This window comes from Podarcis muralis, chromosome 14 (genome assembly GCF_964188315.1).
Source record: "Podarcis muralis chromosome 14, rPodMur119.hap1.1, whole genome shotgun sequence".
NCBI lineage: Eukaryota > Metazoa > Chordata > Lepidosauria > Squamata > Lacertidae > Podarcis > Podarcis muralis.
Genome location: NC_135668.1, coordinates 33,537,567 through 33,551,328, shown reverse-complemented (window position 1 = coordinate 33,551,328; position 13,762 = coordinate 33,537,567). Strand labels below are relative to the sequence as shown.

At 48.1% G+C, this 13,762-nt stretch overlaps 1 non-coding gene across 1 annotated transcript; it reads left to right on the top strand.

Annotated features, from left to right (window-relative positions):
• Positions 1-260: 260 nt before the first annotated feature.
• TRNAI-GAU (transfer RNA isoleucine (anticodon GAU)) lies at positions 261-338 on the top strand. The gene has a single exon. It is a non-coding gene; the product is annotated as a tRNA-Ile (tRNA).
• The last annotated feature ends 13,424 nt before the right edge of the window (positions 339-13,762 follow it).

The window sequence follows — 13,762 nt, the reverse complement described above, 5'->3', positions numbered from 1 at the left end:
GAGTGAGTGCATTTGGCCCCTTCTAATAAGACACATTATCCCTGTTTTGGAAGACGCAGTTTTAGATGGTGCTGAGCCCGTCAAGCAACGCTGCCTGCAGAGCGGGTGCAAAAGGAAGGGTCAGGTCTTATTAACATTTACTCAGGTTTATGAATAAACTTTATTTGTTCATGCCCATTCATTTCAATAGGTCTACTCTGTGTAGGCTAATGCCAAATGCAATCCGAAGTGTGTGTGTGTGTGTGTGTGTGTGTGTGTGTGTGTTTCATAATGGCTCAGTTGGTTAGAGCGTGGTGCTGATAACGCCAAGGTTACAGGTTTGATCCCTGTGTGGTACAGCTGCATATTCCTTCATTGCAGGGGGTTCAACTAGATCAGCGGTCAGCAACCTTTTTCAGCCATGGGGCGGTCCACTGTCCCTCAGACCATGTGGTGGGCCAGACTATATTTTGTAAAAAAATATATGAACGAATTCCTATGCTCCACAAATAACCCAGAGATGCATTTTAAATAAAAGCACACATTCTACTCATGTAAAAACACGCTGATTCCCAGACCGTCCACGGGCTGGATTGAGAAGGTGATTGGGCCGCATCCAGCCCACGGGCCTAAGGTTGCCTACCCCTGAACTAGATGGTCCTCAGAGTCGCTTCCAACTCTACAATTCTTTGATAAATCTTTGATATGTGTGTGAGAGAGAGAGCTCAAGGCGGCATGCATTGTCCTCCTCATTTAATCTCTGCAACGCTGTGATGTAGCCTAGGCTGAGAGATAGTGAGTGGCTCAAGGTCGCCCAGTGAGCTGCATGAATGAGTGGGGCTTTGAACTCTTGTCTCTTCCAGGCCCTAGTCCAATGCTCTAATCACTATGACACATTTTTTTGGGGGGGGGATAAGGGGCAAGGGATTTGTGAAATAATGCATCACCCAGAGAAAGTGAACAGAGAGAAGTTTCTCTCCCTTTCTCATAATAGAACCCAGTGAGGTCACCCAGTGAAGGTGAACATTGGAAGATTGAGGACAGAGAAAAGGAAGTTGTTCACCTCACACAAGCTGAGCCATAACAGGGATGGGTATCCAAACACCCACTTCTTAAGGGGAAATCTTCACAGCACAGCCATTGTCTCTTAGGCATTAAAATACCCCCCCCCCATTGTGTCCCACAAATCCATTGCCAGCAGGACTGCAGAAGAGGAACCAGAAGTTCTGTTTCTGAAAAGCACAGATGGGAAGAATCCACAATTATACTTCTCTGTTCAGTAAGATTAAGGAAGAATCATTCTTTTCTTTTCAGATTCCTTTGTCTGGGCATCATTTCAGGTGGGGTTCTTGTTCCTTCAAAGAACAATGAGTCCTCTTCAAAGCATGGAAGGGTCAGGGGCAGCATCTCTTTCTGGGGAATGCCCCTCTGGTTCCTGACATCTCTTTCCTCATTCACCTGTTCCCCTGGAAGTTTTCAAAAGTTTTAGGGTGAGCAGTGTGGGGAAGTGCACAGGGGCCTCCAGGCCCATTGGAAGTCAGAGGTTGTGATTATGTTAGGATAACAATTGACACGTTGCTGTAAAAAGAGGAAATGCATCAAGGAAAAATAAAATGAGGGCACAGATTTGCATGGAATTTGCACCTGCTCATTTATCTGTACAGATGCAAATTTAGAAATAGTTACAATGGCCTTGTTTGCACACTATACATTTCAAGCAGTGTCATACCACAACAGTTAGGGTTCCCCTCTTGGGAAGAACTATAGTTTGTTAAAGGTGCTGGGAGTTGTTAGGAGACCCCAGTTCCCCTCAAGGAGCTACAATTCCCAGGTGACTCTGGGAATTGCAGCTGTGAGGGGACATAGGAGGTCTCTCAACAATGCTCAGCAGTCTGAACAAACTACAATTCCCAGCATTCTTTGCAGGGGGAACCATGACTGTTTAAAAGTGACATGATGCTGCTTGAAACATATAGTGCAGAAGAGGCCTATAACAAGAATAATATTATCTATTTGGTTGTGTACACACCATTCATTTAAAGTGCATTCAGAGCACACTCCCCTCCCTTAAGATCCTGGGAACCATAGTTTATGTTATGTACTGAAGTTCTCACCGTGGGCCAGCAGGGGGATACTGTAGATAGTTTTCACTCAGGTCCACATATGCAAATAAGGGATTGAAAGTGACGTTCAGTGATTGGATAGTTACAGAAAGTTGTTACAGTTGCGTTGTACTGGAGCTCTATATAAGCAGGCTGGCTGAACCCTTCAGTTCAGTTCTGTTCTGACCTGTGAAATAAACAAGAGCTGTTTGAAGAATCACTGTGTCGTCTGATATGTTCACCCACAACTTAACAGTTCACTCCTCACAGAGTTACAATTCCCAGCACCCTTAAGCAACTCCAGTTCCCAGGATGAACTGCAGGGTGTGTGTGTGTGTGCCTTAAATATACTTTAAATGCATGGTGTGTATGTAGCCCCGCCTCTTTCTCTCTCGCTATAGTCTATCTCACCTTAGTGAGGAAGACTGTGCCCAGGTGCTTGTTCAGTCTGATGTTCGGGTGCTCCTGCCTGAGGGGCAACTACAAGAGCCTCCCACCCACCCAATCTCCCTTCTTAGGGTTCTGTATCTACAAACCACACTGACAGCAGACGTTGCCGTTCAAATAAAGAACCGTCCTCCCTAACATAGGACACACGGCCACCTTAGATTAGGAAAACTATGGGACATGTTCTTCAGAGTGGGATTAGGTTTAAAACAACGGTTTATTTGGCAAAGAAACAGTTTTGTCTGTGTGCATTCCAAATCAAACTGCAGTCGGTGCGGGGTGCGGCTTGCTAACTCCTACCACTGAGTGGGGATCAGCAAGACAATGCTTCTCTCTCTCTCTCCAGGGCAAAGTTTGAGGCTGGTCCCTCCTTACTTCCATAGTGCAATGCCCACACGGGTGAAAATGGGCGGCAGCAGAGCCTGGTTGGATCACCCTGTCAGCACTCGGTCCTTTTCCTAGCTGGGATTCCAAAATACGAAGCGGGGGTGACGTGCCAGTATCATGATGATGATGATGATTCCAGAAGTCTCGGCAAAAGGGGACCGTCTGGAATTCCACCCCTCTGCCATACATGTGATCAGGCATTCAGAGTGCCGCAATTAGTTGTCGGTTCTGTAGCCTGCCATTTTTCTGTCCAATTAATTCTTTTATAGTGGACCGGATAAAGGGAGACAAAGGCCTTGCAAGCAGTAATGAATCATTAACATTCAGCAGCGCTCTCCCTCTCCCTCCCTCTCTCTCTCTCATTCCCTTGGCATCCCACCAGAGACTGGTCATGCCTTGCATTCATTCCATGTGCGCCGGTGAAACTTCCAACTTCTTTTAAAAAAGAGAAAGCAAGTGAAAAGGAAGAGAAGAAATGGCAAACTTCCTCCTTTCCCAGAGAGAAACGGCCACTTCCTTGCACCGTCGCGGGAGACTCTGCTGGGCCCATTTGATGCATGCAGGGCCTGAGCTGGTTGGAGGCAGCAGGCCTTGCCTCTAACCTGGCAAAGACCCTGTTCCAAGAGAAAGCCAGGATTTAATTAGTTGGCACCTTCCTGCGTTTGGGCCCTGGTAACTGCCCATCCTTTGACAACCTCCAGCGCCAGTCATGAACAGGGAGCTGGCTAGAATCACACTGGAGAGTGTGTAGGTTAGAGTTGGTGGTTCCGATTGATTAGGTAAGGAAATTAAATGTCCGTTGTTTTATTCGATTGGGGTAGGGAAAGTTTTTCAGCCTGAGAGCCTCGCTGCTTTCTGGGCAGCTGGCTGAGGGCCACATGTCATCAGTGGGTGGAGCTCAAGCCAAAAGGTGGAGCAATGGATATAAATGTTACCTTTGGACCAGGGGCACCATTTCACCCTCAGGATTGTGGGCACCTGCCGCCATAACGGGGACATCCAATGTCATGCCTGACGTACAATGTTGCATCACATTTTTGGAGGGGGGCTCCTCCGAAAATGTGACATGAAGTGCATTGTGCGTGTGGCGTCACACACACTATGTCATTCTCCTTCCTTCCTTCCTTCCTTCCTTCCTTCCTTCCTTCCTTCCTTCCTTCCTTTGGCAATCACTCATAGCTAAGTAAGATTGTCTTCCATAAACACAGTTTTAAAAGTGAGTCTGTAAGTGACTCTGGAGGCCAATTCTGGATCCACACGGTCCGGGCAGGAGTTGATCACAGTGAGGGTTTGCCAAACGTGCCTTCCTCTTAGCGCATTTCTCCCTTTCATCCTGAGTTCAAGCGTCTTCAAAGCCCATGACACCTTGGGTAAAGGCTGTTCTCCAATTGGAGCACTTACAGGCCAGTGTTTCCCAGTTGTCAGTGTTTATACTGCTTTTTTTAAAGATTTGCCTTGAGAGAGTCTTTGAACCTCTTTTGTTGACTACCAGTATTAGGTATTACGCTTTCCATTTTTAAGTTTGGAATAGAGTAGTTGCTTTGGAAGATGATAATCAGGCATTTGAACAACATGACCAGTCCAACGAAGTTAATGTTGAAGAATCATTGCTTTGGCACTGGTGATCTTTGGTTCTTCCAGGACACTGGCATTAGAGTACTGCACAATGTGCAGGCATGTGAGTTGTGGCAGCTGGCAGTGGCGGCTCCTCTTCTTCCTCCTCTCGGCACCCAGCAAGGCACCCTTTTCTGTGGGGAGGGGCTCAGACTTGGAGGCAGAGAGACTCCCCCCGCCCCCTGGTAAAGGTTACCTTGCTCACTGGCTGTGGAGGGCGGGGCTGAACTGCTCCTGTCTTGGAGGCAGTGCTGCTGCCACCTGCCGGCTTTGCTCATTGAATTTGTGGGTGCCTGGCTCCCTCAATTCCGCAGTTATATTATTGTGGGTGCCCAAGCACCCATGGCTCCCTGGAGTTGGCTCCTATGCTTTGTACAATAGGCTAGTGGTGCACCCCCACCCCACCCTTCTCTCTCCTCCATCCAGGCAAGCAAGAAGCATCGTCAGAGTTCAAGGACACAATCCAGTCAGGCAAAAACACTCAAGGAGGGTGTGAAGAAAGTTGGGTGAAGGCTGTGGCCTGAGGATAGTTTTGTGGGCCGGTAGAAGGCCGACATGGCCAAATTTGGCTCCATCACCTCAAATCCCCACCCCGACCTAAGGGATTATAGTGGTACCTCGGGTTACAGAAGCTTCAGGTTACAGACACTTCAGGTTACAGACTGTGCTAACCCAGAAATAGTACCTCGGTTTAAGAACTTTGCTTCAGGATGAGAACAGAAATCATGCGGTGGCAGCAGGAGGCCCCATTAGCTAAAGTGGTACCTCAGGTTAAGAACAGTTTCAGGTTAAGAACGGACCTCTGGAACGAATTAAGTACTTAACCTGAGGTACCACTGTACTACAATCCAAGGCTTTCCAGTTGCTGACTACTGCATTCCAGCATCTCACTTTTTTTGTTTTGTAAGAAGAAGAGTTTGGATTTGATATCCCGCCTTTCACGCCCCTTCAGGAGTCTCAAAGTGGCTAACATTCTCCTTTCCCTTCCTCCCCCACAACAAACACTCTGCGAGGTGAGTGGGGCTGAGAGACTTCAAAGAAGTGTGACTGGCCCAAGGTCACCCAGCAGCTGCATGTGGAGGAGCGGAGACGCGAACCCGGTTCACCAGATTACGAGACTACCGCTCCTAACCACTACACCACACTGGCTCTCTTTATTCTCTAAATGAATTTTTCTTTGACTGAAGCAGTGTTTTCAGTTATGCCCAACAGGTCTGTGCCACATGGAATGATCAACCCCCAAAGGTAATGATTCGTCAGTAAATAGTATGTCACCAGTTGCCCTCCTAACGTTTAACTACATTTTTCTTGAGACTGCATTCTCCATCGGAGTAAGGTCCATGCTTGGCAGCTACCAAGCTTGAATTTTGGCTATAGTTCCCATCTCATGGATACCAAAACAAGGCCAGGGGAAGGAGAGAACAGTGGAGATTTGATTCCTCTCTGCTCCACGTGGCTTATTGTTTTGCTCACTGCCTTGAAATGTAAATTACAGAGAAGTCTTTCATGCTAAGTTCTCCATTTCCTTCCCCTGGAAGTTGAAATCTAAATGGGAGTGGCAGTAGAATATTAATGAATGGTGCTGTGTTTAAGAAGAGGGACTTTCCCCCTGTTATCAGGAAGAAATCTGAAGATCGTCAATGAAACGCGTTTCCTCTTTCTTTGTTCTCAATGCTACACCTGTATTGCTGAACTAGAAGGCTTATTTTGATTTCTCCAAATACAGTTGGGGATGGGGAGAAAAAAGAGGAACTTTAATAATTTGTTGCTGATTCCCCCCCCCCCCTTGTAGGCTGAGGTCAATACCTAATCGTGTTTTTAAGCTTAGGAGAACCAGATTTGCTTAATATACCAATAACAGGATTATTATTTTTAAATGGATATTTAATAGATAATGTCCTCATAGACACTCACATCCTTTGAAGGATTAGAGATGTTTGCAAATGGGTAAAATATAGAATATCCACTGAAGACAGGTGGGGGGAGCTTGGATGATAGGGGTGGTGGCTGAAATCAAAGTCCCAGCCAGGTTTGGACTGAATTCCAAATAGCCGGAGGAACTGTCAAGCCATAAGAAGATTCTGTGATAAGGAAGGCGCTCTGTGTATGCTCAGAGGTGCCCTCCTCTCTTTCTATATAACTATGGAAAATAAATAAATAAACCTGCAAGTGAACTGCAACGTCCAATGACACAAAGTCCACCATCTCCCCACACAGTATTACCCAATATTTGCATGCAGAAAGGGCTGAGAGAGACCTCCTTCCTTAAACCCCAGAGAGCCATTGCCTGACAATATAGAATGGGACAAGTGCAAAGCTTGCTTCACCTCATGTGAGGTGGCTCCACTGCCCCACTCTCTGTGCCCTGGTGACAGCTTCCTCCATAGCCTCTTTGTTGGCTCTGGGGCCATCTTGCCCAGGCCCTGCTTTGAGAAGATTCTGCCCGCCACTAACCCTCATATGAATTGTGTGGGATGATGTAATAATCATGTGACAAGTTACCTAATTAATCGTCTAACCTTCCGCCGCAGTGGACAGCCAGACGAATGTTGTCATTTTTGTCAGGAGCCAAACTGCAGGAGAATGGAAACAGAGGTGCAGGTGACGGACGCAATTTGGAACAGAATTTGACACCATCTTACATTTTACAGCCTCGAGTGACAAAATAATTTGATGGGCCCTGAGTAAGATGTGCCTTGGGGAAGTAGGTGGGGAGAGACCACTTTGCCTCAAACATCAACAAGCCTTGTTATCTCTCTGATAGAACCACTGTAAGCAGCTTCCTTTGCATCCCTGGACATTTTAAAAAGCAGATGGTTCTGGGAGCTGGGAACTTTAATTTCCCACAGTGCCCCAGAGCCAGCCCCTGACGACACCTACTACAGCTCACCAAAGTTATTAACCACTTTTTTTATTTACTGTTGGCCATCTGGAGACCAAAGTTAATCCCAGGTCTTGCAGCCCCCAACAGGAAGCCTGAAGTTTTCCCCTACCTAATCAATCAGTTTTATTGTGTGTGTACAGTCCACAGACCAATTACAGAAAGTCTGTGGAGTTAAGAGCAGCATGCTCATTTCAAATTATTGAGATTGTATAGAACAAGCTTTGGTAATAAGTGGCCCTCCCAAAGTTCTTGGGATATCCATCAGCTCCAGTCATGTATGGCCAGTCGTTTGGGTGCCCAGTAACATGTGGGGCAGAGCACAGGTCTGCCTCCCTTCCTGTTTCTTCTTTTGAGAATTCTATCTCACCCTTCTTCCGGCTACTTTTCTTGCATTTATATCCCTACCTTCCTTTTGTCATGGAACCACAGGTTCCCAAAGAGCATCCAGGTATTCACCAAACTTCCTGAACGTCAACAAGTTGGTGGACCCATGTGCCATCATCAGCAGTGATGGTCCCCAGTTTGGATGGCTTTACAAGAGGATGAGACAAATTAATGGAGGAGAAGGCCATCAATGGCTGCTAGCCATGATGGCCATTCTCTGCCTCCACGGTCAAAGGCAGAAATGCTTATGAATACCAGTTGTTGGAAAGTGCAGGATTGGAGAGTTGCTGTTGTACCCAGGTTCTGATTGTGGACTACCCATGAAGCCCTCTGGTTGGCCAGTGTGAGAACAGGATGCTGGACTAGATAAGACACTGGCTTGATCCAGCACAACAATCCTTCTTTCATTATTATTATTATTATAATATTTATATGCCATGTTTCCTCCAAGGAGCTCAATATGGTGTACATGGTTCTCCCTTGGTTTGATCTTCACAACAACCCTGTGAAGTAGTGTAGGCTGAGAGACTCTGACGGGCCCAAGGTCACCCAGTGAGCTTTGTGGCCAAGTGGGATTTGAACCCTGCTCCCCCACTTGCTCTCTGCAGTTCTAATTGCCTGGGATAGGTAAAGATCTGAAAGGGTGTGGCTGCCATTGAACTCTGGTCCTGCTTGTGGGCTTCTTCCCTTTGGGACATCTGTTTGACCACTGTGAGAACGGGATGCTAGAGTAGGTGGGCCCGCTTTGGCCTGATCCAGCAGCCAGACTCTACTTATGTTCTTGCAACAGTTCCAACCATGCTGGAAACTCCCCAACATGTCTACACTGATGCAGGGACGCAGGAGGTACTGTGGTCTGAACCACTGAGTCTCTTAGGCTTGCTGATTGGAAGGACCATGTGATGGGGTGAGCTCCTGTTGCTCTGTCCCAGCTTCTGCCAACCTAGCAGTTCAAAAGCACACCAGTGCAAGTAGATAAATAGATACCACTATGCCGGGAATGTAAATGGCGTTTCCATGCGCTTTGGCTTCCGTCACAGTGTTCCGTTGTGCCAGAAGCAGTTTAGTCATGCTGGCCACATGATCCTGAAAGCTGTGGACAAACGTTGATTGTCTTGGCCTGAAGCGAGATGAGCACCACACCCCATAGTCCTTTTTGACTGGACTTAACCGTCCAGGGGTCACTTACCTATTTACCTTTTAATACTGACTTGGAACAGCTCTCCAAGGTTTCAGACTTACTTACCCATAGGAACATGGGAAGCTACACCAAGTCAGAACATTGGTCCATCTAGCTCAGCATCGTCTACACAAGGGATGGTGTCCCTGTGGTCTACAACTCCCATCAGCCTTGGCAGTATGGCCACTAGTTGGGGGATGTTTGGATCTATAGTCCAGCAACATCTGGAGGGCCAGATTCCCTGTGCTTGGTCTACACTGGTGCAGACAGAGGTCTTTCTTAACCCTGCTTGGAGATTCTGAGCAGTGGGAGAACTCCTGGCTTCTTGACCAGGCATGAAACACACCTGCTTAGATCAGTGTTTCCCAACCGGTGTTCCGCGGCACATTAGTGTGCCGTGAGACCTTGCCTGGTGTGCCGTGGGAGGGAGGCGGGAGAGGCGGGGCGGCGGCGGCATCTCCTGCTGGATGCAAATCCAAACATGGCGGGCGCCTCCCTCGCTCCTTTGTAGGCGGACCATCGAGAGAGAAAGAAAAGGAGGCGAAAGAGCGAGAGAAGGCGCCTGCGCGGAAAGAGGAGCGAGCAGTGCGCCTGCGCGCCGCGGCGCCCGAGATCGCTTCTCCCCACCGCCCCTTGCTTCAAAAGAGGTCCGGGGACAGCGGGAAGCGCTTCGCGCTGCCCCCGGACCTCTTTTGAAGCAAGGCTTTGCGGGGAGAAGCGATCTCCCCGCAGCCCCTTGCTTCAAAAGAGGTCTGGGGGCAGCGGGAAGCGCAGCGCTTCTTCCCCGCTGCCCCCGGACCTCTTTTGAAGCAAGGGGCTGCGGGGAGATCGCTTCTCCCGGTGCTCCGAAGCGGGGCGGGGGGGCGGGAACACCTGCCCCAGCCGCCCCGCTTCGGAACGCTGCTCCGAAGCGGGGCGGGGGGGCGGGAACCTCGCACCCCGCCGCCGGGCATCGGAACGATGCCCCGATGCCGGGCGGTGGGGCGGGAACCTCTCCCCCCACCGCCAGGCATCGGAACGATGCCCCGATGCCGGGCGGTGGGGCGGGAACCTCTCCCCCCGCCGCCGGGCATTGGAACGATGCCCCGATGCCGGGCGGTGGGGCGGGAACCTCTCCCCCCACCGCCCGGCATTGGAACGATGCCCCGATGCCGGGCGGTGGGGCGGGAACCTCGCACCCCGCCGCCGGGCATCGGAACGAGGTCCTGGACCTCTTCTGAAGGCAGGCGGGGGCAAAAGTCTTTGCTCCCCCCGCCTGCCTTCCTGGGACAGCGGAGACTTCTCCGCTGCCCCGGGCGATCTTAAAATGCTGGCGGGCGGGAGCGAAGCGTTCGCTGCCGACCCCCAGCATTTTAAAATCTCCTCGGGGCAGCGGAGACTTCGCTCCCGCCCGCCAGCATTTTAAAATCGCCCCGGGACAGCAGGGGCTTTTAAAATGCTGGCGGTCGGCAGCAAAGCCCTCCTGTCCCCGGAGCTTGCGGGGCGGGAGGTGGGAAGAAGGGCTTTTCTTCCCACCGCCAGCCTTCAGAACAGCCTTCTGAAGGCTGGCAGTGGGAAGAAAAGCCCTTGTCCCCCCCCCCAGCCTTCAGAAGAGGTCGGGGGACAGACTGACCCTGGACCTGGTCTGAAGGCGGTTTCCCTAGGAACGCATTAATTGATTTTCAATGCATTCCTATGGGAAACCGTGCATCGCAAGACGAAAAACTCGCAAGACGAAGAGACTTGCGGAACGAATTAATTTCGTCTTGCGAGGCACCACTGTACTTTTTATATAGTCAATATAGGCACAGAGTTAAATTTTTTAACATTTTCTAATGGTGGTGTGCCTCGAGATTTTTTTCATGAAACAAGTGTGCCTTTGCCCAAAAAAGGTTGGGAAACACTGGCTTAGATGTACGAGGTTCATCAAGATGGGATGCAGACGAAATCTAAGGACCAAATCATTCTTCCTTGAGCAGGGGTAGCAAACCTATAGTCCTCCAGATCTTGTTAGACCCACAACTCCAATCATTCATGACAATTGACCATGGTGGCCAAGACTGAGTGTTACTCTAAGGACACTGGTGGACATCAACCTAGCCAACCCTGCCCTAAAAGCAGACTGGCATTGGGCCTTTCCTTTTCAGGACACATATTCTCCATACATTTCCAAGGAAGAGATATGGAGACTTGTTGATTCTCTTGAGTGACACAGTGATCAAAAGATGGGCTGTTTATAGGAAGACCACCAGGGACACTAGGCAGAGGGGCTTCAGAAGCTGCATGCTGTAGTCCACATAGCCAGAGCAGAATCCTTTAAGCATCACTGCATTTTTAAGGAAACCAACCCGATTCACACTTCCTGGATTAGAAATTGTAGAACTGGAAGGGACCGAAAGGGTTGCCTAGTCCTACCAACTGCAATGCATGTGGATTAGAGCACAGTTATCCTTTGGATTCTGCACATGTTGGCATTTTTGGCTTTTTAAAAAAAGCATCTCCAAATGTGTATTAAAAAGCACACTTTTTAAAAAATGCAAGAATTGTGTGCATGTGGGAGAGGACAGGCATGCGCATGAGTACACAACAAACTGATTCTAGTTCCAAGGCTGGCAGGTGATGATCTCTACTGCTGGAAAGCAGGGAGGAGGAGGAGAAGGCGGCTTTGGATTTGATATCCCACTTTATCACTACCCAAAGGAGTCTCAAAGCGGATAACATTCTCCTTTCCCTTCCTCCCCCACAACAAACACTCTTTGAGGTGAGTGGGGCTGAGACCTCAAAGAAGTGTGACTAGCCCAATGTCACCCAGCAGCTGCATGTGGAGGAGCGGAGTCGCGAACCTGGTTCGCCAGATTACGAGTCTACAGCTCTTAACCACTACACCACACTGGAGGAAGATGTGGCCCTCCAACTCCCATCAGCCCCTGCTAGGATGGCCAGATGCCAGGGCCAGGATGATGGGAGCTGTACTCCGGAAACATGCAGAAAGTCACAGGTTCCCCATTCCTGTTGTAGAGCATTAAATAGGACTGTGTAACACGAGCCCCTTTCCAGGAGTCCCAAATCCATGGACAATGTAAATGTTCTAATGCAGTGCTTCCCAAACTTCCTCCATTAGAACACTTGGAAAATTGCTGAAGGTTCTGGTGGACCCCTGCATGATTTCTCTGCCTGCTGCAGCAACTCTAATGCACTGTGCTAGCGGCTCTATGGTTTTCTATTGCTTCTTTTTATTTTGTATATGGTAGTACGATTTGCAGCCCGTGGAATTAAATTTGCAATACAATTAACTTACAATGTGAGAAATAAGAGAAGCAATAAAAAGTATCAACAAAACAATGGAAGTATTTAATACAGCCATGCCAAGGACACCCTGAGTGATGCTCGTGGACCAGTTTGAGAACCCCTCTTGTAATGAACGCAGGTGTGTTGGGGGTGAATCCTCCCTGCCCATAGATCCACCAGCCACTTTTCTGAATGTCTGAGAAGGGTTCAGGCAGGGACAGGGAACCCACCACCCTTGGGGGTGCTGTTGGGCTACAATTTCTATCATCCCTGAGCACCGACTGTACTGGCTGATGCAATGATGTACTGGCCAGCAGTCCCCCAGCCATGGTTTGATGCACATCAACTGTTACAAAAATAGGTAACTGAGTGGCTTCCCTTTGAGATTCGAAACCCAACATTAAGTCCAAGTGCTCTTAATTTTTTAAAAGTGCAATCTGGAATGTATGCCAGAAATGGCAATTAAACCTTAGTGTCAATCTATGACCCAATGAGCGCCCTCAGAAGACAGCCCTGTCACCCAAGGGTTACCTTGCACCCCATTTAAATGGAAAGAGCACCCCACAGTGCTTGGGGGGGGGGGGTAAGAACAGCCTTTCATTCCCTATTCCCATGGGAACGTCCCATGCACAAACGGATATCTTTTTTCAATGAATATATCAGCGACTGCTGGATAAAAGGCATTTTTTTTTATTTTATCAAATGGACCTGTACAAAAGTTAGCAGTACTTAGTCAAAAGCTAGTGAACAGAACAGATAACAACAGACGACCTTCAAACTTTACAGAAAAATAGATTGCATAAGGAGCCGCTGCTGACCCTCCCCACTTTGTTCTCCCGCCTCCCCCCAAATTCCCAAAAGGCAATATGCAAAAAAGAAAGAAAGAAAGAAAGAAAGAAAGAAAGAAAGAAAGAAAGAAGAAACACCTTTCAGCAAAACGGAAACAAAAACAAAAAACCCCAAGAATATGAAAACGTAGAAAAGATAAGATAACCTCTGAAAGTTTTAAAGATTTATAAAGTTTTCTTTTAAAAGGCACAACGTTACCATTAGAGTTGGATGGTTATTATATGCTCAGCATACAATGGAACAAAACATCAACGAAATATTAGTCTACATCTAAAAAACTAACCAAAATATAGTGGAGAACGTTTTTATTTTCACAGCTTTGAAGGATGACATCTGGTCCCTAAATAGGCAACATTAAAGTGAAACTCAATCCGTAACTTCTGCTTAAAATGTAATTTCTCAAGAACGAGCTGTGCTCCCAGCACAGTCCCAAAATCCAATGATGCCTTCAAATTTAATTTAATGTGTTGAAACTAATTGGCATGGGGAGGGTACGCTTATTGCCATTTTCCTTTTTCCACATTCATGCTGAAGTAGCCTCGCTGGAGAGAGAAGGGAGCTCTTCCAAATTAACATTTGGCCTGTTTTTAACCATTTCCAGGAAATAATAGGCATGAAAAACCATAACTAGGAACTGGTTAAACCCTGTCAATATTTTTGTTTTAAGAG